Source organism: Panthera leo, chromosome E1 (genome assembly GCF_018350215.1).
Source record: "Panthera leo isolate Ple1 chromosome E1, P.leo_Ple1_pat1.1, whole genome shotgun sequence".
NCBI lineage: Eukaryota > Metazoa > Chordata > Mammalia > Carnivora > Felidae > Panthera > Panthera leo.
The window spans coordinates 35,107,660-35,131,070 of NC_056692.1; the positions used below are offsets into that span (position 1 = coordinate 35,107,660).

Consider the following 23,411-nt stretch of genomic DNA (forward strand, 5'->3'; position numbering starts at 1 on the left):
AGGCAGGATGCACGTTGGGTCGCCAACAGGAATGCTTGGCCATGGAACCAGGATCTGAGCCTCCTTCCCAGCATTCCTTTGGAAACTGAAGTCCAGCCGTCCCTCACGCGCCCAGGGTGGGGAGATGACTTCTAGAGTTGACCTCGCGTCTGAGCCACCAAGCTGGGGGCCAGGCGGGTGGAGGGAGGCGTGCCACCTGACAATTAACGGTGCAGGGAGCTTATTATCCTAATGAGCGGCTTGAGGAGCTCCACTAACACTCACCTGCCCGGAGGCTTAGCAGAGACAAAAACGGCATTTGGGAGCCATTATCCTTCCAAAGTGTAGGTTTCCGGGGCACAGCCAGGGGTGGGTGGAGAGAGAAACACCTTCAAGTGGTGGGGTGGAGTCAGGGTGAAGGTTGAGCCAGTGAGCTGTGGCTGTCTGGGGTGCAGACTGAGCAGAGCCACCAAGCCCCAGGTGGGAGGGGACGAGGCAAGACCAGGGTGAAGGTCATAAGACCCCCCTACCCCAGCTCTGGTCCCCTCCCTCTAGGGTTCCTTCTCCCCAGGGCTTCCCTGCAGCCCCACACACTCTGTGTTGACTGTTTTCCACGGGACCCTGCCGCCAGAGAGAAGCGAGGGGTTGGGGATCCCCTCCTATCTCCCACTTTCTAACTCTGCTCTGGTTGGCCGGTTGAAAGAGGGCTCTCCTGCACCGGCTCGTGGCTGCCTCTGTCTCAGATCCAGATGTTGCCGGTCATTGTAGGCAGACTTCAGAAGAACTTCCCAGTCCCAAAGAAGCCGGGAGTTCTGGGTGGCCGGTGGAGGGGGGTGGGGGGTGCGGGAGAGAAGAACTGCTCCCGCGGGCTGGCCGCATGGAGAGGAGGGCCTCTAATGGGTCTGGGGCCTTAGACTACAGCGGGGGAGAAGGCACAGCCTGAGACATCCCTGAAGCGAATCGCTTCTTTGGGACGTGGGGTCAGGCAAAGAATGAGGGAGAGCGGAGGGGCGGGAGAAGTGAGGTGGGCAGCGATCACATTCTTCCGCAGTCCCTCTAAGCAGCCACATCATCCGGCCCCCAGCCGAGGACAGACTGGGCCCCCACTTGTGTGCACGCGCCCACGTGTGGGCGCGCGCGGTGGGCCTGCCTGTGTGTACATACACGTGCACACGGGGATGCACACCTCCCGGCTTCCCCTGCTCATGCGGCGGCCCCCCACTCACCCCCCTCTCCCGGCCGCTGCCTTATCACCAGGCCAGCCTTTAGGGGGCGGCCTCCAGGATCCCTTCACCCCAGTGGCCCTGTTAGCACCTCCTCCCTCCCTTGTTAGCGCCTCCCAGCCCCCCTTCCGCCTCCAGCCCCTGTTGTCCCTGGAGAGAGGCCCCGTGGCCGGCAGCCCAGTTCTCTTCTTCCCACTCGGTCTTGTATTTTCCCGAAGCTTCCTTCTCCTCCCAGCGTCGAAGCCCCCTGCCCTCTCTGGCCTCCCTCATCCACGCGGAGAGGTCCTTTCCTGAACAAGGGAGGCTGGGGGATGAAGTCAGAGCCCCTACAGTTGAGCACGCCCTCCCCCTCCAGGCTACGGGCCACAGTGTGCCCACCGGCCTCTCCTGCCGGGAGGATGGGAGGGGGCAAGTCTGGGGCCGAAGCTAAGTCCTGGTGCCAGTTGTGCCACCGTCACCAGGGCAAATCACCACCCTGTCTGCAGCCCTGGCGGGGCTGGGGGTGGGGTGGTGGGGTAGAAATGTCTTCTGCCCCCTGGCTCTGGGACCGCTGTGCCCAACCTGTGCCTGGGCTGCCGAGTGGGACAGGGTGGTCCTGTGCCTGAAGCCAGGCTGTTAGGCCGCCAGGACTGCAGGTTTCCTCTACTGAAGGGCCCCTTCCTGGCCGGCTTTGATGTGTCTGCGAGGTTAGTGAAGGATGTTTGGCTTAGGGGCCCCGCGCCAGGATAAACTCCCTCTGCCTGCTGGGCCAAACCACTGCCTCCTTCACTGCCTGGCTCGCCCGCCTCCCCCGGCCTGGGGCTTGGCCTCCCCCAAGGCCAGCGCTGTTCTGCCCCCTCAGTGGGGTGGGCACCAAGTGGCCAAAGTTACCATCACCTGGGAGAGGTCCTGTGGTCAGTGGACATCCTGTTGCAGAGGCTGGCACTGGAGTGCTGGCCTGCCTGCTAGGTGATCTGGGCCCTGGCCCCGGGCGGGGACGGAGGGGCTAGACCCCAGCTTCTGTCGGGGGCGGGGGGGGGTAGTGAAATGCAGTTTGGGGGAGGGGTGTCCACGTGGAGCTGGCTGCACAGGCTTCAGCTCTTCCAGATGTGCTGAGGCTCCAGATGTGGGGATGACTCAGCCTGGAATGGGGAGGGGTGGGCGGTCCATGGGGGGGGGGGCGGTGGATGACAAGCAGGGGGAAGTGAGGCCCCCTGAGCCACCGCCAGCTGCTGTTCCCCTTCCTTTGGAGCCCCCAGACCGGGCTGGTGGAGTGGTAGCCGCAGGGAGCTGCCCAGATGTGCAGCCCGTGTGCAGATGGGGGAGAGGAGAGAAGTGAGGTCCCAGGGCCAGGGGCCCAGCTAGGAGGTCGCCCAGAGACAAAGAGGCAGAGACAGAAGGTGGGGGGGGGGGGGACGCAGTGAGTGCGGAGGGAGTGGGGAAGGGAGGTGCGAGGGGGATAGAGATGGGGGGGAAACGGGACTGAAATGTTAGACCCCTCTTGGTTCACCTGGGGGCGTGGCACTGGGAGGAGGGTGTGTGTGTGTGTGTGTGTGTGTGTGTGTGTGCATGTGACTTTGCTGCTGGAATGTAGGTTATATGTGGGGTAGGGGGTGTCGGGGTGAGCATCGTGTGTCTGACACCTATAAGCTGTATTTGTGAGCTGAGTCGTAGAAGATTCCGTGTGTGTTGGGTGTGGTGGGCTGGGGGGGGGGGTATGGTCTGTGCGGTGGAGAAAGAATGTGGACACTGGGTCTGTGTAGTGATCGGCAGGGCGGGAGGCTGTGACAGTGTTCTCAAGCTTGGGAAACCACATGTGCCTTTGGGTGTGGAGGGTCAGTGGTGCCTCGAACCTGGGGAGCCCAGAGGTGTCCAGGCACGCTAGCCCGGGGCTCCGAAGTCCTGGGGCTTCCTCCACCTCCTCCAGCCTCCCCGCTTCCTGGGGACGGGTTGGGAGGGGACTTCCAGAATCCTCAGAGCTGCTGTTTCTCCCGCCGCTCACCCCTGGCCTGGCCCCGCGTGATGGTCTCTCGCAGGACAGCTGAGAGGCCGCTGAGCTCTGGGGGGGGGGGGGGGGGGGGGGGGGGGGCAGAGCGAGACCCAGGTTTGCAGCTGGGCTAGACGTCCCTCCAGGCACCTCTCCCCGAGCCCTGCAGTCCTCGCCTCCGTTTTTGGCCTCCAGGTGCGTCTGCTGGCCGCGCCTCTGGCCGCTCCCTGGAGAGCCCCACCTGTGCCAGCTGCCCGTGCCAGGGTAAACAGAGCACTAAGTGTCTGAGCCGGTGCCTGCCGCGAGCTGGGCACTGCTTCTCCACTCGAGGCTCTGCGGTGGTTTGGGTGGCCTCCTCCAGCTAAATGGCAGGTCTGACGCCCCGGGCCCCCCCAAAAACTGTGTTTTCGGGCCTGGGGACCCGGTAAACGGACGGATAACCCAGTTTAATAGGGAGGCGACGCGTCGCCACCTGTATGGGCGGAGGGCTGTTGTAACTCGCTGCCCTCCGTGCTGCAGGGGTCCTCATCTGTCCCCGGCAGCCTTGGTGGGATCCTCTCTCCCCTCCCCCTGTCCTCCGGACACAGTAGTACCACACCCACTGCCGGATCCCTGGGCCATGTCACTCTCTCCTCCTAGAACTCAGGCCTGGAAGCCAGCTCCTCCGCCGGCGGGTTCTCCTGCTCCTTTACCCCTCCTCCGCCCCCTTCCTCTGCAACTCTCCCCTCCCCTCCTCTGGGGCTGAGTCCCCAGTAAGAGGGGCCACCTGTTTACCTGTCCGCCTTCTGACCTCACTGCTGCCCCCTCCCGCAGGGCAATGGAGAGGGAGGAGAAGCCTCAGCCCCCTCGAAGCCCCTTGAGGGGCAGGTTGTAGGGGTGGGGGGGAGGGGGTGTGGGCAGGGATGGGGCATGGAGGAGCAGCGGGAGAGTCTCTCTCCTGGGGTGGCCTGGAGGCCCTACACCTGCCCTCCCGGAGAGCAGGAGCCAGGGGACAGGGGACAGGGGTCCAGGCCCACGGGCGCCACCCAGGAGAGGCCATGTCCTCCCAACCTCCGTGTTGTCCCAAACCTCGGCGCTTCTGCGTCTGTCTCTTTCCTTATTTCTGTTCCTCTGTGTGTGCAAGTCTCTGTCTCCCACTGTCTTCTCCAGTTCCTTCTCTCTTGCCTCTGCCCTCCCTTCCCTCCTCTGTACTCCGCGAGGGGAGCGGCCCCAGTTCGGGACCGGGTTCCCAGAATGGAAGGTGACTTTTCCAGGGAGGTCCTTGGCCTAGGCCTGGGGTCTCAAAATGACTGCATCCAGCTTCCCACTCTCTTTGCCAAGCACCCCCACCAGGCTCCCCCTCTGCTTGGGGTCCTTGGGGCCAGAGCAGCCTTGTCCTTGCCGGGTGGGGGAGGAAGGGGTGCCCATCCTCAGAACTGCTCAGTGGCAGCTAGGGAGCAAGGACACCTCTCTCTCTTTCTCTCTCTCTCATTCGTGAGAAAGCCGTGCTCTGGGAGGCTGCAGTCTGGGCCCCTTTGCTAGGTGACCAGATGCCCGCTGTGCCCACGATCCAGATATATGCCACTGCCTGGGTGTAACTGTTAGTCGCGCCCCAGAGTATCCTGATGGGGCCCATGAATGATGTCCCCATGCCCGGTCAGACCCTGGAGAGTCTCACAGCCTCCCCCACCCACTTCACCCTCCCAGGAGAGCCGTGTAGCCTGCTTGGGCCTCACCCACCCAAAGGCAACCAGGCCAGACAGCAAAAAGGGGAGCTGTATAAATAGCCATTTGGGGGGGGAGGCCCCCCCCCAGCATTGTGTGGGGCGGGTCTGCTTGCTGGAGAGGGAGGAAGGAGAGCTGTGGTTGCCCCCAGGCAGCATGTAATTTAAGATTTATTTTGGGGCACTCTCTCCAGCTCGGGTGGGGCTGAGGTTAATTTAAGGGTTTAATGGGGTGGGAGTTTGAGGGGAGGGGGGAGGGAAGCCCTCCCCCTCAGGCCTGGCTGGGAAGGGGGGTTCCTTTCCAAGATTGCCGCCACCCTCGGATCCCGGGTCCGTCTGCAGAGACCTTCCCGGACCCGCTGCACCTGCTTCCTATAGCCTGGGCTCCGGCTCATGGGTCTCAGCCCTCCTTATGCCACCAGGCACCAAGAAGAGGGACTGTGATGGCTGGGGTGTGGGGGTATGGTCAGCATGTGGGCACTGCCACAGAGGGCCCTGCTGGAGGGTCCTTGGGCTGGGGAAGCAGCCATTCCTGGGAACTGAGAATCTCAGCTTTTGTTCCCGGATGCTCCGTTCTCTGTCCTTCCTCAGAGGCGCAGGGCTCCCAGTCCGATGGAGGAGACGCGGGCTCTGCCCACAGGGAGCCCTCGGTCACAGTCTCTACCCTCAAAGACTGGCCAGTCATTATGTTCCTCACAACCCCTATCATGATCTTAATTTTTAGTCTTAATTTGTTTATGGCATTATAGTCTGTGTCTCTTCCTGGAATTTATTTAAACTCTGGGATGTCAGGGACTTTGTTCTGTCCCTCACAGTATCTTCAGCACTTGCCTAGCATGGAGTAGGATCTCAGATATTTCCTGAACGAGTGAATGAATGAATAAATGAATGAGTAGGGAAACAGCACCAGATCGGTAAGCCCCGGGTCAAGAGGCAGCAAAGTCTGACGGCTTCTCCCTTGGCACTCCAGGCCCCTGTGGTCTGGCCTCTTCACCTTGAAGCCTCCTGCCCCCCCTCCCCGCTTTGGGGCCACCAGCCACCCTGAGCTACGGGCTGCTGTGCACATGTGGACCCCTTTCCACCTGCACACCCTTTCTCACCCTTCCCTCCTCCTGTGGCTCCTTCTGCTCCATGGCCATTCGACCAAATCCTGCTAGTTCTTCAAGGTCCCAGGCAGAGTCACCTTTTCCATGAAGTCCACGAGGGCCCCTCTGCTGGGTCCAGACAGCCACAGCTTGTTCTCTGGGCCTCTCCTCTCAATCGGCACGGGCCTGTCAGGCCCTTGCTTCTCTCTCCTTTAGGCTGTAGGCCCCTGAGCGCCAGGCTGGCCTGGAGCTGGCCTGGAGCCTGACCCTAGGGCTCAATCGAAGAGGCTATGAGCTACCCAGGAGGTCAGATTGGGATGTGTGCTCCTCTCTGCCCCAGCTTCTGGATCGGGGTGACTCTCTGGTGAGAAGTGAATGTGATGGTGTATGTTGTTGGTGGTGATGGTGGGGGTGGCGGGTGATTTTGGGAGCCAGGGAGGGCAGCCAGGCCCCAAGTGGGGTAAGGGTGGCGTGGAGTTTCTCTGAGAAAGATGTTGAGCCTCGGGTCAGAGAGGAAGAGTGAGGGGAAAGAGGGCACATGGGGAAGAGGGAGGGGGCATTGAAGGGTGAGGGTGGTGGGGTTTAGGATGGGGGGGCTGTGGAACAGAGAGTTGGGGGAGGCTGGGGTCAGGGAAAAGGCAAAGGCTTCTTGGTCCCTAGACCGTATGTCCCTTCTCGGGCCTCAGCCAGCTTCACCTCTGGCCATTGGCCTTCTAGAAAGCCTCCTCCTTCGGAGGCTTTGGCGGCCCCTTCCTGTCCCAGTTTCCCGCCTGCCTCTTTGTCCTACTCCTTCTCCAGCTCCTTAGCGGGCTCTGTCTCCTCTGTCTTCCCTCGGGTGTGGGCCTGGTCTCTTCTCTGCACCGTCTCCAGGGACCCTTCACGCATCCAGCCCACCCGGAACCATCCACTCGGATGCTGCACAGGTGTATCAAAGTCACCACGTTCGGCAATAAAGCCCCTGGCGAGATGGTCAAACCAGAAACCCAGGCGCCAGCCCTTATCCCTCTGCCAATCTGTCACCAAGTCCTGTGACTTCTGCCTCCTGAAGCCCAGTCTGGCTACCTACCCCTTGCCACCCTGCTGCCCCTGGCCTGGGTCTGGCCAGTGTCACCTCCCACCCGGACCTCTGTGGCAGCCTCCTGAGCGGCCTCCCCACCTCCATTCTGACGGCTCTCCAGCCAGTCCTCCACATGTCACCCAGAAATCTTCCCAAAGCACCCATTTGATCGCGTCATCCTACCTGCCCACCCCCCCACCGTAGGCGCCCCTGCATCTCCCCCTCCCCCACCCCTCCCCCCCACCGCCCCCTGTCAGCCTCTACACCTGCAGCTTCTGCTACACCTGCAGCTTCCGTCCTGGGTTCTCTCTCATCACTGGGCCTTCGCAGGGATGCTCCCGAGGCCAGCCACGCTCTTCCCGGGGGCTCCTCCCAGTTAGCACTCAATCTGGGACGCGTTTCCTGATGCTCCGCTCAGCAAGCTTGGGTCAGGAATTTGCTTCCCAGGGCTGCCGCAGCCTTGCGCGCCCCCACCACGACGCTCACGTTTGCACCGAGGGCACTGCACTTTGCTCCTTGCTTCTGGAAACTCTACTGGGGCAGAGACCCTAACTGCCCACGACGAGGCGCGGCACGGGCAGGGTAGGTGCCCAGGAGCTGCTCGTTGATGGAACATGCATTCAGGGGAGACTGACAGGGCAAGGAAGAGGAAGACAGAGGGCTTCCTCCCAGGGCTAGGCAGGGAGGCGGTGGGGTGGGGAAGGTTCCGGGAGCTGGCGGCCAAGCAGGAGGCCTCGGTGGGCCCTGGGGCTCCAAGTGGAGGCTTCCCTGGGCCTGTGCTACGTGTCCCGTGGAAACCGACCTCCCCGGGAGGCACAAGAATCGGCAAAGGGCTCCAGCTCCGGGCCTCTGCAGCCTGGGATGGGCCCAGGCTGCCCACCGTCACCCACCAGCATCTTCAGCAGCAGTCCGGGGCCCCAACTAAACGAGCCACACACAGATAAGCCCAATGTGTCATCCCACTTCACGGCCAGGCCCGGGGGTGGGGTAGGGGTGGGGGAGGATGCTGTTCCCTGGCATCCGGGGGCAGCCCCAAGTGGCGATCTCTCCTGGGAACTTGTAAAAAACGTTCACAGGCCACTTTGCTTCCTACCCCCTACTATGCCCTTGCATGTTTTAACATGAAAAAATGCTTTAAATCACTTACCATCGGGGGAGGGGGGGATGCACACTCTGGGGCGATGAGGCAAATGATCAGGCCTGAGCTGTTCTTGCCCTCTTCCCGGGTCTGGCAAGAGCGCAGACCGGGAGCCCCGGGGCCCCGGGTCCTAGGCCCCGCTCTGCACACACTGAGCATGGCTGCGGCACACAAAGTGGGCGGTGGGCCTGTAACACGTTGGCCGAAGACGGTGGCCACCGTTAAATGGAGCAGTGGATGTGAGGACCTAATGATTCACACATGGAACCTTAGGTGCCAGGCTGGATGTCTGGGAGCCTGGCCCTTTCTGGGCACCCCCCACCCCGCCGTCAGGGACGGCAGAGGCAGAAGGAAGCCTCTAGGCCTGTGGCCCCTGCCCGGCGCCGCCCCCTCCCACTGCCCCCCAGCTTCCCGGGAGCAGGTTGGAGGCTGGGGGTCCGGGCAGCGGCCGCCCCCTCCCTGGCCGGAGGAAAGGGTGAGCTCACCCTCTGGCCCCAGCAGCAGCAGCAGCAGCAAGCGGGTAGGAGAATAATTAAAATGCCAGAGGTTAGGAGGTGAAGTTACAATGGAAAGAATGAAACCCAGCGTTGCCGCCACTCGCTGCCGGCTGCTCTCCCACCCCGCTCGCTCTGCCAAGCCCACATTTGATTTTTATTTCGGGAGCCGCCAGCACGGCACTTGGGAGGGAGCAGAGAAACCTCACTCCTGCTGGCCCTGCCACGTCTGGAGCTGGGGTTGTGCAGGGGAGGGGCTCCTGCCCCCCCCCCCCAGGAAGAGCCTAGAGGGCCCTCACCCCTCTGACCTGCTTCCTCCTGACTTGCTGTGTGATCCTGGGGGAAGTTACTATCCCTCTCTGGACCTCCGTTTCATCTGTGAAATGGGAGGGTAGGTAAGAGAAGCAGGTTCAAGCAGGGCTCCACAGAGGTGTCCAGAGGCCTGGGCACGGTCCTCCCCAGGCCACCCTCTCCCCGGGGCACATCTCTTATCTGCCCCCCCGGGGACTGGGGAAGTGGGGGCAGCTGCTGGCCCATCCTCTGAAGAGCACTGAGCCCCTTCTTCCTGCAGACGGGAGTCTCGGGGGCCAACTCACATTTTCCTGCTCTCGGCTTTCTCCACCGCCCGTAATACACTCCAGATGGTTTCTCCATCCGAAAGCCGAGGCAGCAGATTCCAGAGGGAAAGTGGTTGGGCTCCTCTCTGGGCTCCTCTTTCCATCAGGCTGGAAAGGGGGCCTGGGTGAGGGACTGGAGTGGCTGGAAAAATGGAGTGGGGGTGGGTGGGAGATCTCCCCAGGGTCCTCTCTGCCAAAGAAGGTGCTGGGGACAGTGGGAGAGACTGCGGGGCAGGGCTGAGGCAAGGGCATGGCTCCAAGCACCTCTCAGATTCCTGAAGGTTCTTTCCCTGATGGGGCAGCTCACCAAGAGCCGTTCAGGGGGCTCCGGGCCCCGGGGGAGGAAGGCTTGCCAGGGTTTCCAGGAAAGAACACCATCTAATGCGCCAGGCACAAGTAGGTTCAAATCCTGACTCTGCCACTTAGAGGCTCTGCAAACCTTGGCCTCTCAGAGCCTCAGTTTCCTCCCCCTATAAAATGGGGATGGCTGTTGCTGCTTAGGGTGACTGTGAACGTGACCTGGATAATGCACAGAGAGGCTTCCCGTGTCCTCAAGTGTTCAGGAAGGGCCCGGTGGTTGTCTGGGGAACACTCTGAGCACACAGCTTGCCTCCCCTTTAGGAAAAAGCCCTGTTCTAGCCTGACTCAGCTCCCTTTTGCTGCAGCTTCCCAGTGGTTCCTTCTAGGACACCAAGGGGACTTGAAGTCACCCTTTGGAGGGTGGCTTTGGAGACAAGCCGGGGAGAGGGTGCTATGGGCCTGAGGCTGAACCCAAGCCAGTGCTGGCCTCCTCCCAGGCCCCGCCCCCTCCACCTCAGCCTTGCAGGACTGAAGCCTGGGCCTGGAGAGCCACGTAGAAGCAGAGGGGGCTGAGAAGGGGGGACAGTCTCTCCCAGCCAGGCCCCGCCTGCCCCTCAACTTCCCCGCCAGGACAGCCTCCCAGCCACGCTCGCCTTTCTCCTCTCGGCCTCAGCTGTACCAAAGGGAGAGCTTCGATTTTTCCACCAGAAGAGCCAAGAGCAAAATGAGAAACAAATCCAGCCTGGGGCTGCTGGTCCCCCCCACCCCCGCCCCACCCCTGCCTGACCCGTGGTGGATGGAGGGAGAGGGAGAGAAAGCCCCCAGCCCCTTCCCTACCCCCTCTCTCACCCCCTACCCAGAACACTGGTCTGCTCCAGTATCCCTGGGGGGGCAAAAGGCCTAACTGGGGAGGGGAGGGAGGCAGAGTGGAGGGACCCTCACTTCCCCACACCCGCCATGAAGCAGCAAATCTGGGGCTCACACTGCTCCCTTCCCTCCGCCCTGGAAAAAAAATGAGAAAAGAGGCTGCCTCTTCACTTCCTACAGGGAGGCTCTGCGCTGGGACCATTATCAGAGGGGAAGGGACAGTCACTGCTCTCAGGTGCTCCCTGTCTAGACAAAGAGATGGGACCTCCAAGTCCCCTTCCAATTAATAACGCCCCCCCCCAGGTCCTTCCCCTCCTGGAGCTCCCCCCTGCCGCCACACTCCCCCGCCCTCACTGACACCCCCCCACGCTAGGTCGATATCCCCCCCTCCCCACTGCATCCGGTTCCCTCTCCCTCCTTCCCCCCCACCCTGGGCTACCCTTCTCTGCGGTGAGCTCACCTCAGCCAGTCCGGGAAAGAGCCGCATGGAGACGGACACAGATGCAGGCGGAGACCCAGCCAAAGTCCCATACACCTGGCAGGCCCGAGCTAGCGTTTCCTCCCCTCACCCTATGAGGCGGTTGGTACCCCATCCTGGCCAAAGCCCGCCTCCCCGGGCTCGGGGCCCTGCACTCCTGCCCCAGCTCCCCACCCCGGTTCTCCCGGGGCTGGCTGCCCACACATCCCATGGTGGAGCCTCCTTCCCATCCGCCCACATATGCCCACATATGCCCACATATGCGTGCTGGTGTCTCTCACCACCCTGCACTCCCGAGCCCCCACATCACCTTCCTGGCGCTCTCTTCCCTTCCGGGCACACTTCTTACAAAGGCTGTCTTCGCTGCCATTGGGCTCACTCTTCAGCCTGCTCTGATCTGGCTTACCGTTGGGACCCTGGAAGGGACTCTGTCTGGAGAAGGAAGTGAAGTTCTCTGTGGGAGAAGAGGCCATCAACCAGACCCTCCACCACCTGTCACACACAACGTCCACCTTTCAATTAAAAAAAAAAAAAATTTGCCAGGCAGCTGTCTTCCTCCTCCTCCTCCTCCTCCTCCTCCTCGCCCCTCTCTTTCTTTTCCTCTTCCCTTCTATTCCCTTCCCTTTAAGCACAGTTCAGTCCAGAAGCCTTTAGGTAAGTGGACCGAGGTGAATGTCCCTTGGTGGGGGGTGGGGGGGGGGGGTGTGTCCGGCAATGGTTTCAGAGCTCAAGTGAAGTAAGGAGGGCTTTCCTGCTTGGGGGGACAGCCAGAGCAGAACAGGTGGGTGTTGGGGGTGGGAGTGCAGAGAGAGAGAGAGAAAGAGAGAGAGAGGAGACAGTCAAAGCTCAGTCATGTAAGCAGATGGCCTCTCCTGAATGTCAGAGCTCAAGCAGACAAAGGAGGGCATCCAAGGAAAAAGGCACTGCTGTGGGATGTCAAAGCCCATACGAGATAAGGAAGATATCCACATGGAGCCAGCTCAGTGAGGGAGATTGGTTGGACCTTGAGGCCGTGAAGGGGGCACTGGACCAAGGTAGTGGCCAAGCACTGGGAAGTGGAGTCCGCAGGGGATGAGAAGGGCATCTGCAGGGGTGGGCTGGAGAGGGGCAGGGCATCCAAAGCCTTGGAGGTCAGAGCCTGTGGGGGTGAAAAACATGTCCAGATGGGAGAAGGGACGGTGGGGGTGGCCTGAGGCAGGTGTGGGAGCCCAGGAGGGCCGAGGAGGGGTCTGCATGGCAAGCAGTGGCAATGGGCCATGGTTACCCACAGTGGGAGCGATCCGGTAAGTACATATGTGGAGGGAATGAAGCAGGTTTCTCCATGTTGGCAAAGGGTGTTGCAAATATGGAAGGGAAGAAAACTGGAATGAACCCTACGGTGTTAGACTGCAATTGGAGGTATTGGTGAGATCTCGTGATTTTCAAAGTAAGTAGATATAAAAATAATTGTTGATGCAAATGTGTATATGTGTTTATGTTGTGCGTATGTGTCGATGTCTGCACATTTATGTACATACGTGCGTATATTTCCTAGCTTCATCTACTGCGAGGGCTTGGGGAGCAGTGACATCTTAATGATAACGAGCATAGCTAGCACCAAGTCTTGATTTCTTTTTTTTTTTTAATGTTTATTTGAGAGAGAGAGAGAGAGAGCAAGTGAGGGAGAAGCAGAGGGAGAGGGAGGGAGAGAATCCCAAGCAGGCTCCACACTGTCAGCACTGAGCCTGACCCAGGGCTTGATCTCATGAATCGAACCGTGAGATCATGACCTGAGCCTCTATCAAGAATCAGATGCTTAACAGACTGAGCCATCCAGGTGCCCCTTTTCTTTCTTTCTTTCTTTCTTTTTTCTTTCTTTCTTTCTTTCTTTCTTTCTTTCTTTCTTTCTTTCTTTTTTTTAAATTGAAGTGTAGTTGACACACAATGTGAACATTAGCTTCAGGCTTACAACACAGTGATTTGATAACTCTAAACGTTATGCTATGCTGAAGTCTTGATTTCTAAATACCACTGTCTGCCAGAAGAAACCAGGACTTCTTGGAGAAATGGCTGATTACAGGGCTGGGGCAGGGAAAGTACAAGACAAGCCTGACTTATCTTGTGCAGAAAATACTCAGAAATGATTAAATAGAGTTACCATATGATCCAGCAATCCTATTTCTTTTTTAAAATTTTTTTAATGTGTATTTATTTCTGAGACACAGAGAGACAGAGCATGAGTGGGGGAGGGGCAGAGAGAGAGGGAGACAGAGAATCCGAAGCAGGCTCCAGGCTCTGAGCTGTCGGCACAGAGCCCGACGCAGGGCTCGAACTCACAAACCGTGAGATCATGACCTGAGCTGAAGTCGGTCAACTGACTGAGCCACCCAGGTGCCCCCCAGCAATTCTATTTCTAAGCATACCCAAGAGAAATAAAAACACATATCCACACAAAGACTTGTGCCGGAATGTTTATAACGACACCGTTCATAATAGTCAAAAGGTGGAAACAACTCAAATGCCCATGAACTGATGAAAACAAACAAAATGTGGTATATCCATAAAATGGAATATTATTCAGCCATAAAGAGGGACGAAGTACACTAAAACCTTGGTTTGTGAGCATAGTTTGTTCCGGAAACATGCTTGTAATCCAAAGCACTTGTATATCAAAGCAAATTTCCCAATAAGAAATAATGGAAACTCAGATGATTCGTTCCACAACCCAAAAATATTCATATAAAAAATGATTACAATACTGTAATGTAATACAAAATAATGATGAAAATACAAAATATAGAAATAAGCCATACAGAGGAAGACAGATACCATATGTTTTCACTCTTATGTGGATCCTGAGAAACTTAACAGAAACCCATGGGGGAGGGGAAGGAAAAAAAAAAAGAGGTTAGAGTGGGAGAGAGCCAAAGCATAAGAGACTCTTAAAAACTGAGAACAAACTGAGGGTTGATGGGGGGTGGGAGGGAGGGGAGAGTGGGTGATGGGTATTGAGGAGGGCACCTTTTGGGATGAGCACTGGGTGTTGTATGGAAACCAATTTGACAATAAATTTCATATATTGAAAAAAAAAAAGAAAATACAAAATATAAAGAAAAAGAAACAAATTCACCCGCACTTACCTTTGAAAACCTTTGTGGCTGGTGTGAGGGAGACCAGGGAGAGGAAGGTTATTGTGGAGGATGACTTTCACTATCACTCACGGAATCACTGCTATCTGTGGGCTCCATGGAATCTTTCTCTTTTCCTGAAATTTAACAAGGAACCTATCCAATGACACTTGCTTTTGCCCCCTTTTGAGGATTTCACAGAAATGTGACGTTGCGTTGTCGTTAAACAGATTCATCGCTCGCACTGTTACAGCCTTATTCGGGTGGTGATCTTCTACAAAATTTTGCACTGTTGCCCACATTTTACACATCTCCCTAATCTCATTTGAAGTGAGGGATTCCTCCACCTTTCCCCACCTCCTCTGCAGTCCTCCGTAACCTCTTGAGCTTTTTGCTCACGATGCGGATCCATCAGCTCGTCGGTGGTGGTCACCTGGGCCTGAGACCCGAGCACCTGAGCATGGGAGACGATCACCCACATCGCAGACAGAGAGAGAGAGAGAGAGAGAGAGTAGAACCACTGGCTCAGTTGTGACATTTGGTGTCACGTGCTACTCGTATTGCGAGACATCGCTCGTTTATCAAGTTAAAATGTATTAGAAAGGTTTGCTCGCCTTGCGGAGCACCGGCCAAACAAGTTACTCACAATCCAACGTTTTACCGTAATTCTATATGCTACCCCTTGGATGAGCCTTGAAAACATTATGCTGAGTGAAAAAAAGCCAGCAAACACCACCTGTTATATGATCCCATTCACATGAAGTTCCAGAATAGGGAGACGTATAGAGACGGAAAGTAGATTAGTGGTTGCCTAGGGCTAAAGTGGGGACAGGAGGATACGAGGATGATAGCTAAAGATTACAAGGTTTACTTTTGAGACAATGAAACTGTTCTAAAATTGACTGCGGCAATGGTCGCACACATCTGTGAATGTACCAAAAACCACTGAATTGTACACTTTAAATGGGTGAATTGTATGGTATGTGAATTACACTCAATAAAGCTGTTCTAAAAATAAGCATCCAAAGAATGATGGAGACATGTCAAAGGAATACAGAAGCCAGCTGGAAGGGACTTCCATTGGCAGCATCTGGTTATTTGGAACATCCAAATAAATAATGATATTAATACATTATAACTTACCGAGTAAAATGGGAATCCATGACTCCATACCGATACACTGAATGCAAATACGGAAAGTTTGTTGTGGAATGGGATATTGACATAATCTCAAAGTGTTTTCCTACAAAATATTTATCAATTGCAAAGGGAGAAGGGTAACTTTACAGTGGAGAAGGCCGGCAGACACCAACTTAATCAAGAGGTCAAAATAAACATCGCAGTAATAGGACAACTTACAATCGTGCACTACCCGATAGGAGGCAATGAGAGAGACACAGAGCATCGCTTCTGTGACATCGCTACATAAAGCGCACAAACCGAATCTAGTCATGAGGAAACATTGGACAAGTCCAACTTAAGGGAACGTCTACAAAATAACTGGCCTATAATCTACAAGAGTGTCCTCAAAGTTAAGAAAAGGCTGAAACACTGTTCCATATTGAAGGAGACTAGAGATATCTGAGAGCCAAGTGTAACATGTGATCCTGTACTGAATGGTTTTGCTGCAAGGGCATTATTGGGATCACTGGTGAAAAGTGAACGGAGGGTGTGGGTTAGATGGGAGTAATGTTCCAATGGTAATTTCCTGATTTTGATGATGGCATTGTGGTCATCCAGGAGGATGTCTTTGTTCATGGGAATCATGAGTTGAAGCGTTTGGGGGATGGTGGCAACACACCTCAGCTGAGTCAGGAAAATGGGTTTTTGTACTATATTTGGGACCATGCTAAAAATTTGAGATTGCTTCACATTAAATAAAATTAATTATCATGTATGCGAAGAAACTGAACTAATGCCTAAAACCTAAGAGAGAAACAGATCACATAAAATACAATCTCCCAGGAGATCCAGATATTGGAGTTATCCGGGGTTTTTTTTCTTTCCCGTTTTAAACTCAGATCAAATGTAGAAACCTTCGTAGTTAGAAAGGTCAGTTGTAAAACATTTTCTTCTTTTTTCCCCCAAGATTTTAATTTTAAGTAATTGCTGCACCCAGTGCTCAAACTCAAAACCCCAAGGTCAAGAGTCACATGTTCTGCCAACTGAACAGACAGGTGCCCCAACTGTAAAATCTTTTCATCATTGTTCAGAATTGATTAGCCTTTATATACACACATCTTCATTGTCATTCATCCATCAGCACCCACCCAATGTCATTCATCCATCAGCAAGTACTCAGTTATCCACTGTCACCTTAATAAACACACACACACACACACACACACACACACACCACAGACGTAAGCCTCATTGTTTTAAATTACTTTATACATTCGCTTCTCAAAACTACAGTGGTCATGCATTAGGTAGACTGGAAGGTCTTCTGATGCTCAAACTTGGCTGTTTCCATGAAGACACAGTTTGAAAATAACTAAGATCATACCGTATAACAAAACAGATGAAAAGCTGTAGAGTTTCATAAAAGAAGGGGGCTTAATGAACAATAACGAATCAAATGGAATCCTAGGATGGGAAAAATACAATAACTAAAATGAAGAATTTATTATGCAGATCTAAAGGCAGGACAGACGGAGCAGAAGTGAGAATTAGGGAACTGGAAAAGAATTCAGTAGGAAATACCTAGATTGAAACACAGACAGGAAAAGAAAGAAAAAAGATGGAGAACACAGAAAATGGCGCTACGGTTACATGCAACACAATAAAAGGTCTAACATCTGTTTCTGGAGGCGAAAAAAAGGAGAAGAGGAGAGATAATGGGGCAGAAACAATATTACTAGCCCCAAGTTTTCTATACTTGACGTAAGAATCAAGATAAATAGGGTAATTACAAGAAAACCATACTTAGGCACATTGTAGTTAAACCGCTAAAAATTAAAAACAGAGACAAATCTTAAGAAGCGCATCGCTTCAAAGAAACAGCCCTATGACTGACACACTGAAAGATGAAAAATATGCAAAATCTAAATGTGACTTGAATAGATAGGACTAGCAGCATCTTAGACATTGCAGAAGAGGCCATCGGTGGACTGGAAGCTATCTGAGGACGTATCAGCAGAACGTTTCTGAAAAGAAGCACACCGAAAACATAAGAGAACCAGCGACCTATGACAAGATATCAAGTACCCTAACACCCTTGTAGTGTTAAGTCCAGGAAGAGAGGGAGATCAGAAAAATAGGGACTCAACATTTCCCAAATTTGACCAAAACTAGGAAACCAAAGATCCAAGAATCTCAACGCTCACCACAAAATGAAAGCAAGGTTCATTATAATCAAATTGCTGAAAGCCTGTGACAATGAGAAGATCTTAAAGGAAGCTAGAGGGGGGAAAGGGATATTTTGTTACAAAGATAAAATGATCACAGCCTTACTGTCAGAGACTATACAGCCGGAAGAAAATAGAACACACTTTTTTAAGTTGTGAGTAAATGAGGTACTATCAACCTAGATCTGTAAGCTTAGTGAAAATATCTCTTTTCCTTAAAGTTTTATTTATTTAGTTTTTGAGAGAGAGAGAGAGAGCACAGGAGGGCCAGAGAGAGAGGGAGACAGAGAATCCCAAATAGGCTCCGCGCTGTCAGCGCAAAGCCCAACGCAGGGCTCGAACTCAGGAACTGTGAGAGCATGACCTGAGCGGAAATCAAGAATTAGACACTTAACCTGACTGAGCCACCCAGGCTCCCCAGCTTAGTGAAAATAGATTAAAAATTAAAGCGAAAGAAGATTTTTTTTCCACACTCACAAAAATAAAGGGATTTATCGTTAGTCAACCTGCACTATAACAAATGTTAACGTTTTTTTAAGCAGAAGGGACGTGATGCCAGATGGAAATTGGGATCTACACAGAGGAATGAATAGAACCTCAAATGGAAAATATGGGGTTAAATGTAGAAAATATTCTTCTCCATTAAAAATTTGTTTAATAGGTAATTGACTACTTAAATCAAAAAGAATAAAATGTGGGGCGCCTGGACGTCTCACTCGGTTAAGCATCTACCTCTTGAATTCGGCTCAGGTCATGATCTCACAGTTCGTGGGACTGAGCCCCAAAGGAGGCTCTGAGCTGAGCACTGCCTGCTGGGGATTCACTCTCTGTCTCTCATGGTGGCAAAATTTTCACGTAAAGGGCCAAATAGTGACTATCTTAGATGTCAAAGGTCATACAGCCTCTGTCGCAACTAATCAACTCTACTGTTGTCATATAAGAGCAGCCACAGACAATGTGTAAATGAGTGAGCATAGCTGTGTTCCAACAAAACTTTATTTGTGGACTCTGAAATCTGAATTTCAAACCGTTTTCATATATCATAAAATGTTATTATTCTTTTGACTTCTTCAGCCTTTGAAAAATGTAAAAACTGTTCTTTTTTTATTTTTTTATTTTTCATTATAAAATTTTTTTTAATGTTTATTCTTGAGAGAGAGAGAGACAGTGTGAACCGGGGGCGAGGTGGGGGGGGGGGTGGGGGCGGGATGCGGTTAGGGGCAGAGAGAGAAGGAGACACAGAATCTGAAGCAGGCTCTGGACTGTCAGCACAGAGCCCGACAACAGGGCCTGAACCCAGGAACCGTGAGATCATGACCTGAGCCAAAATCGGATGCTCAACCAACTGAGCCCCCCAGGCGCCCCAAAACTATTCTTAACAAATCTCCCAGGCAGAAGAATCCTAGATAATTTATGTAGATACTCTGTTCTCAAGGTCAGCATAGCTCCCCACTCCTTACGTGCGGGCTGGGCATGGCGACTTTCTTCCAAATAGTACAGTATGGAAAAGGATGAAAGGGTGACATTAGAGAAACCTGATAAACACTGCGTCAGCCAGGTAATCAAGATCTGTTTAAACAGTGATAAGTCATGTTGATAGTATGTACTCTTGATGTGATGCGATTAAAATAACATTTGAAAAAAATAAAAATAAAAAAAAATAACATTTGATCTGTGCGGTCTTCTTTCAAAAAAAACCCATAATCCCCATCAGGGCATGAGAAAAACATCACATAAATCCAAATAAAGGGACGTTACACAAAATATCTGCCTAGCGCACTCTTCATTGTCAAGGTCAACATTATTGTCAAGGTCGACATAGTGCCACTCTTAACATTGTCAAGGTCAACAACAAAACAAAACAAAACAAAACACTCCAAACAAACAGAATAAGTGAAGAAGAAAAGAGAGAAAAAAGAAAAAAGAAAAAGGAAAGTCTGAGAAACTGTCACAGCCCAGAGGAGCCTGAGAAAACACGATGATTAAATGTAATGTGATTACATTTGAATGGGATCCTGGAATGACAAAAGGACATTAGGTAAAAACTAAGGAAATCTCCCCAGTACTCACCGATGGATGGATGGATGGGTGGATGGATGGATGGATGGATAAACAAAATGTGGTAATATACAAACAATGGAATATTATTCAAGCATAAAAAAGAAGGAAATTCTGACATGCTACAATATGGATGAACCTTGAGGACATCATGCTGAGTGAAATAAACCAGCCATGAAAAGATAGATATTATATGATTCCACAATATATGAGGTATTTAGAGTAGTGAAATTCACAAAAATAGAAAGTAAAATGGTGGTTGCCAGAGGATGGGTGAGGGAAAAATGGGGAGATGTTGTTGAATGGGTATAGAGTTTCACTTTTGCGAGATGAGAAGACTTCTGGAGATCGGTTGCACAGTGATATGAATATACTTAACACTACTGAACACTTAAAATGGTTAAGATGGTAAATTTTTGTTATTTGTATCTGATCACAATTTCTTAAAACTAAGGAAGTCTGAATTAAGTATGGACCTTAGTTAATAATGATGTATCCATATTGGTTCATTAATTGTAGCAAATGGACCATACTATAATGGAAGATGCTAATAATAGAGAAGACTGAGCACAGGGTATATGGAAACTCCATGCTTTCTTCATAATTTTCTTTAAATCTAAAACTGTTCTACAAAATAACGTGTTATGAAAAAGAATTCTTGAGGCGCTCGGGTGGCTCAGTCGGTTAAGCGTCTTGATTTCGGCTCTGGTCGTGATCTCGCGGTCTGTTGAGTGCAAGCCTCGCGTTGGGTTTTGCACTGACAGTACAGAGCCTCCTTAGGTTTCACTCCCTCCCTCTCTTTCTTTCCGTTCCCTGCTCATGCTCTCTCTCTCTCAAAATAAATAAACTAAAAAACCCCCGAAAACCCATTCTTATTTCATGGGCCATAAAAAACAGGCCATGGGCCATATGCTGATCTCTGCCCTAAAACAACTGCTAAAGGTATTTAAAAACAATATAGATATTAAGACATTAGTGAATATCAAAGGAATATTTAAACATAATCAATTAATTACAAAGAAGGCAGGAAAAGAAGAAAAGAGAGATAAAGAATACATGAGACTCATAGAAAACAAGTAACAAGACCATAGATGTAGAACCAACCATACTGCTCATTGCATGAACGTAAATGATCTAAATACTCTAAGACACAGATGATCTGACTGGGTTTTTAAAAATCAAACCCCAACTGTATACTGTCTTTAAGACATAAGACTGACATCTAATGTTTCCATGGAAATGATGGGGATGAGAAAACAATGAAATGACATATTTGAATTTTTTTTTAACGTTTTTATTGATTTTTGAGACAGAGAGAGACAGAGCATGAACAGGGGAGGGGCAGAGAGAGAGGGAGACACAGAATCTGAAACAGGCTCCAGGCTCTGAGCTGTCAGCACAGAGCCCGACGCGGGGCTCGAACTCACGGACCGCGAGATCGTGACCTGAGCCGAAGTCGGCCGCTTAACCGACTGAGCCACCCAGGAGCCCCTGAAATGACATATTTGAAGCACTGTAAAATAACTGGCAAACAAGTGAAAATATCTTTAAAAAATAAAGATGATACCAGTCTGGCATGTAAGAAACGTAAAAGTCATAACCTCATCCCCAAAACAACTAAAAAGCTGAACAAACTGAAAAAATCAACAGCTTTTCCCAAATCCATGACAGGGCAAGCTCCTGTCCCCAATATTGGAGAGACTTGGAAAGACAGATGGGCAATCACAATTTACTTGAGCAGAAATCTCTGCAGGGACCAGGGCCAAGGTAGGAAAACCTGAGCTCTAACTGGTGAATTTTGTGAGGCTTCGTATGGAAAGTCTAAGAGTTAAAAATGTCAGAGGGACCCAGTTATAGAGGAGCCTCACACTTCTGTGAATTTTACTTCCAATAGCTCCAAAAGTTTCTATCAGAGAAAAATCCCCTCAGACTTCCAGGAAGGAGAAGGGGAAAGAAACCGTTGTGAAATATCTTGTATACATTAAAAGGATAATAAAGGACTATGATGAAAAACTCTATGCCCACAATTTGACAACCCAGATCAAATGGACAAATTTCTTGAAAGAGACAATCTGCCAAAACACACACGAGGAAAAATAGACAATTTGAATAGGCCTATATCTGTTCAAGAAATTGAATTGAGGGGCGCCTGGGTGGCTCAGTCGGTTGAGCATCCGACTTCAGCTCAGGTCACGATCTCACGGTCCGTGAGTTCGAGCCCGGCGTCAGGCTCTGGGCCGATGGCTCAGAGCCTGGAGCCTGCTTCCAATTCTGTGTCTCCCTCTCTCTCTGCCCCTCCCCCGGTCATGCTCTGTCTCTCTCTGTCCCAAAAATAAATAAACGTTAAAAGAAAAATAAAAAAAAAAATAAAGAAATTGAATTGATAATTAATAACTTTCTCAAGCAGAAAGCACCAGGCCCAGACGGGTTCCCTAGTGAATTCTACCAAGAATTTAATGGGGTGCCTGGGTGGCTCAGTCAGTTGAGCGTCCAACTTCCGCTCAGGCCATGATCTCACTGTCCGTGAGTTTGAGCCCCCCCTCGGGCTCTGTGCTGACAGCTCAGAGCCTGGAGCCTGCTTGGGATTCTGTGTCTCTCTCTCTCTCTCTCTCTCTCTACACCTCCCCTGCTAGCGCTCTCTCTCTCTCTCTCTCTCAAAAATAAAATTTAAAAAAAACATTAAAAAAAGAATTTAAGGAAGAAATAATATCCATTCCCTACAATCTCTTCCAGAAGATAGAAGCAGAGAGATTATTTTCTGTGTCATTCAATGAGACCAACATTATCCTAATAGCAAAACTAAACAGACAGTACAAGGAAAAAAAAAACTAGAGATCAACGTCTCTCATGTACATAGATGCAAAAATTCTCAACAAAATATTAGCAGATCAAATCCAACTATATATAAAAAGAATTACGTAGCACAACCAAGTGGGATTTATCCCAAGTATACAAGGCTGGTTCAACATTTGAAAACCAATTAATGTAATCCATAACATCAACAAGCTAAAGAATAAAAATCACATAATCAATAGATGCAGAAAAAATATTTGAGAAAATCCAACCCATTTGTGGTGAATACTCTTAGCAAATTAGAAATAGAGGGAGGGAAACTTCTTCTCTTAGCAATTGATAGAAAAGCAGGAAAAAAAATTCCGATAAGTATAGGGAGAATTTAAACCAATATGATTGAACTGTATATTATACGTACATCAATATAGTCAATAACTTAAGAATACACATTCTTTTCAGGTGCTTGGAAAAATTACCAAAATTGACTTTATACCACGTCACAAAGGAAGTCCTGGAAAATGTCAAAAAATGGGAATCATACAGAGTATGATCTTAGACGACCATGGAACTGGGCTAGAAATCAGTAATGAAAGGATAACTTGAAAATCTTACAAATCTTATAAATACATTTATAAATGACCTATTACTCAAAGGAAAAATATGCTTGATATCAGAAAATATTTTAAATAATAATTAAATATATTAAAATTTTGGGATGTAGCTAAACAGTTCTAGAGGAAAATTTATGGACATACATATACATTAAAATAGAAGAAAGTCTGAGAAATCACTTAAGATATCAAAATAAACCTCCTAGCAAAACAAACCTAATAAAATATAAGGGAGGAATAATAAAGACCAAGAATGATCATGAAAGAAAGAAAGGGCACAAATCAACAATATCAGGAACAAGAGGTCATCACTATAAACCCTACAGACAATTAAAATGTTATGAGGATATTTTATTTTTTAATTTTTTTAATGTTTATATATTTTTGAGAGAGAGACACACACACACACAACACGAGTGGGAGAGGGGCAGAGAGAGAGAGAGAGAGAGAGAGAGAGAGAGAGAGAGGGAGAGGGAGACACAGAATCCAAAGCAAGCTCTGAGCTGTCAGCACAGGGCCTGATGAAGGGCTTGAACTCACAAAATGTGAGATCATGACCTGAGCTGAAGTTGGACACTTAACCAATTG

The 23,411-nt window shown here is 51.2% G+C and overlaps 2 non-coding genes across 2 annotated transcripts; both read right to left on the minus strand.

Moving 5' to 3' along the window:
* Positions 1-16,026: 16,026 nt before the first annotated feature.
* LOC122207461 lies at positions 16,027-16,096 on the minus strand. The gene has a single exon (XR_006196873.1). It is a non-coding gene; the product is annotated as a small nucleolar RNA U2-30 (small nucleolar RNA).
* Positions 16,097-16,415: 319 nt separating this feature from the next.
* LOC122207462 lies at positions 16,416-16,495 on the minus strand. The gene has a single exon (XR_006196874.1). It is a non-coding gene; the product is annotated as a small nucleolar RNA U2-19 (small nucleolar RNA).
* Positions 16,496-23,411: the final 6,916 nt, after the last annotated feature.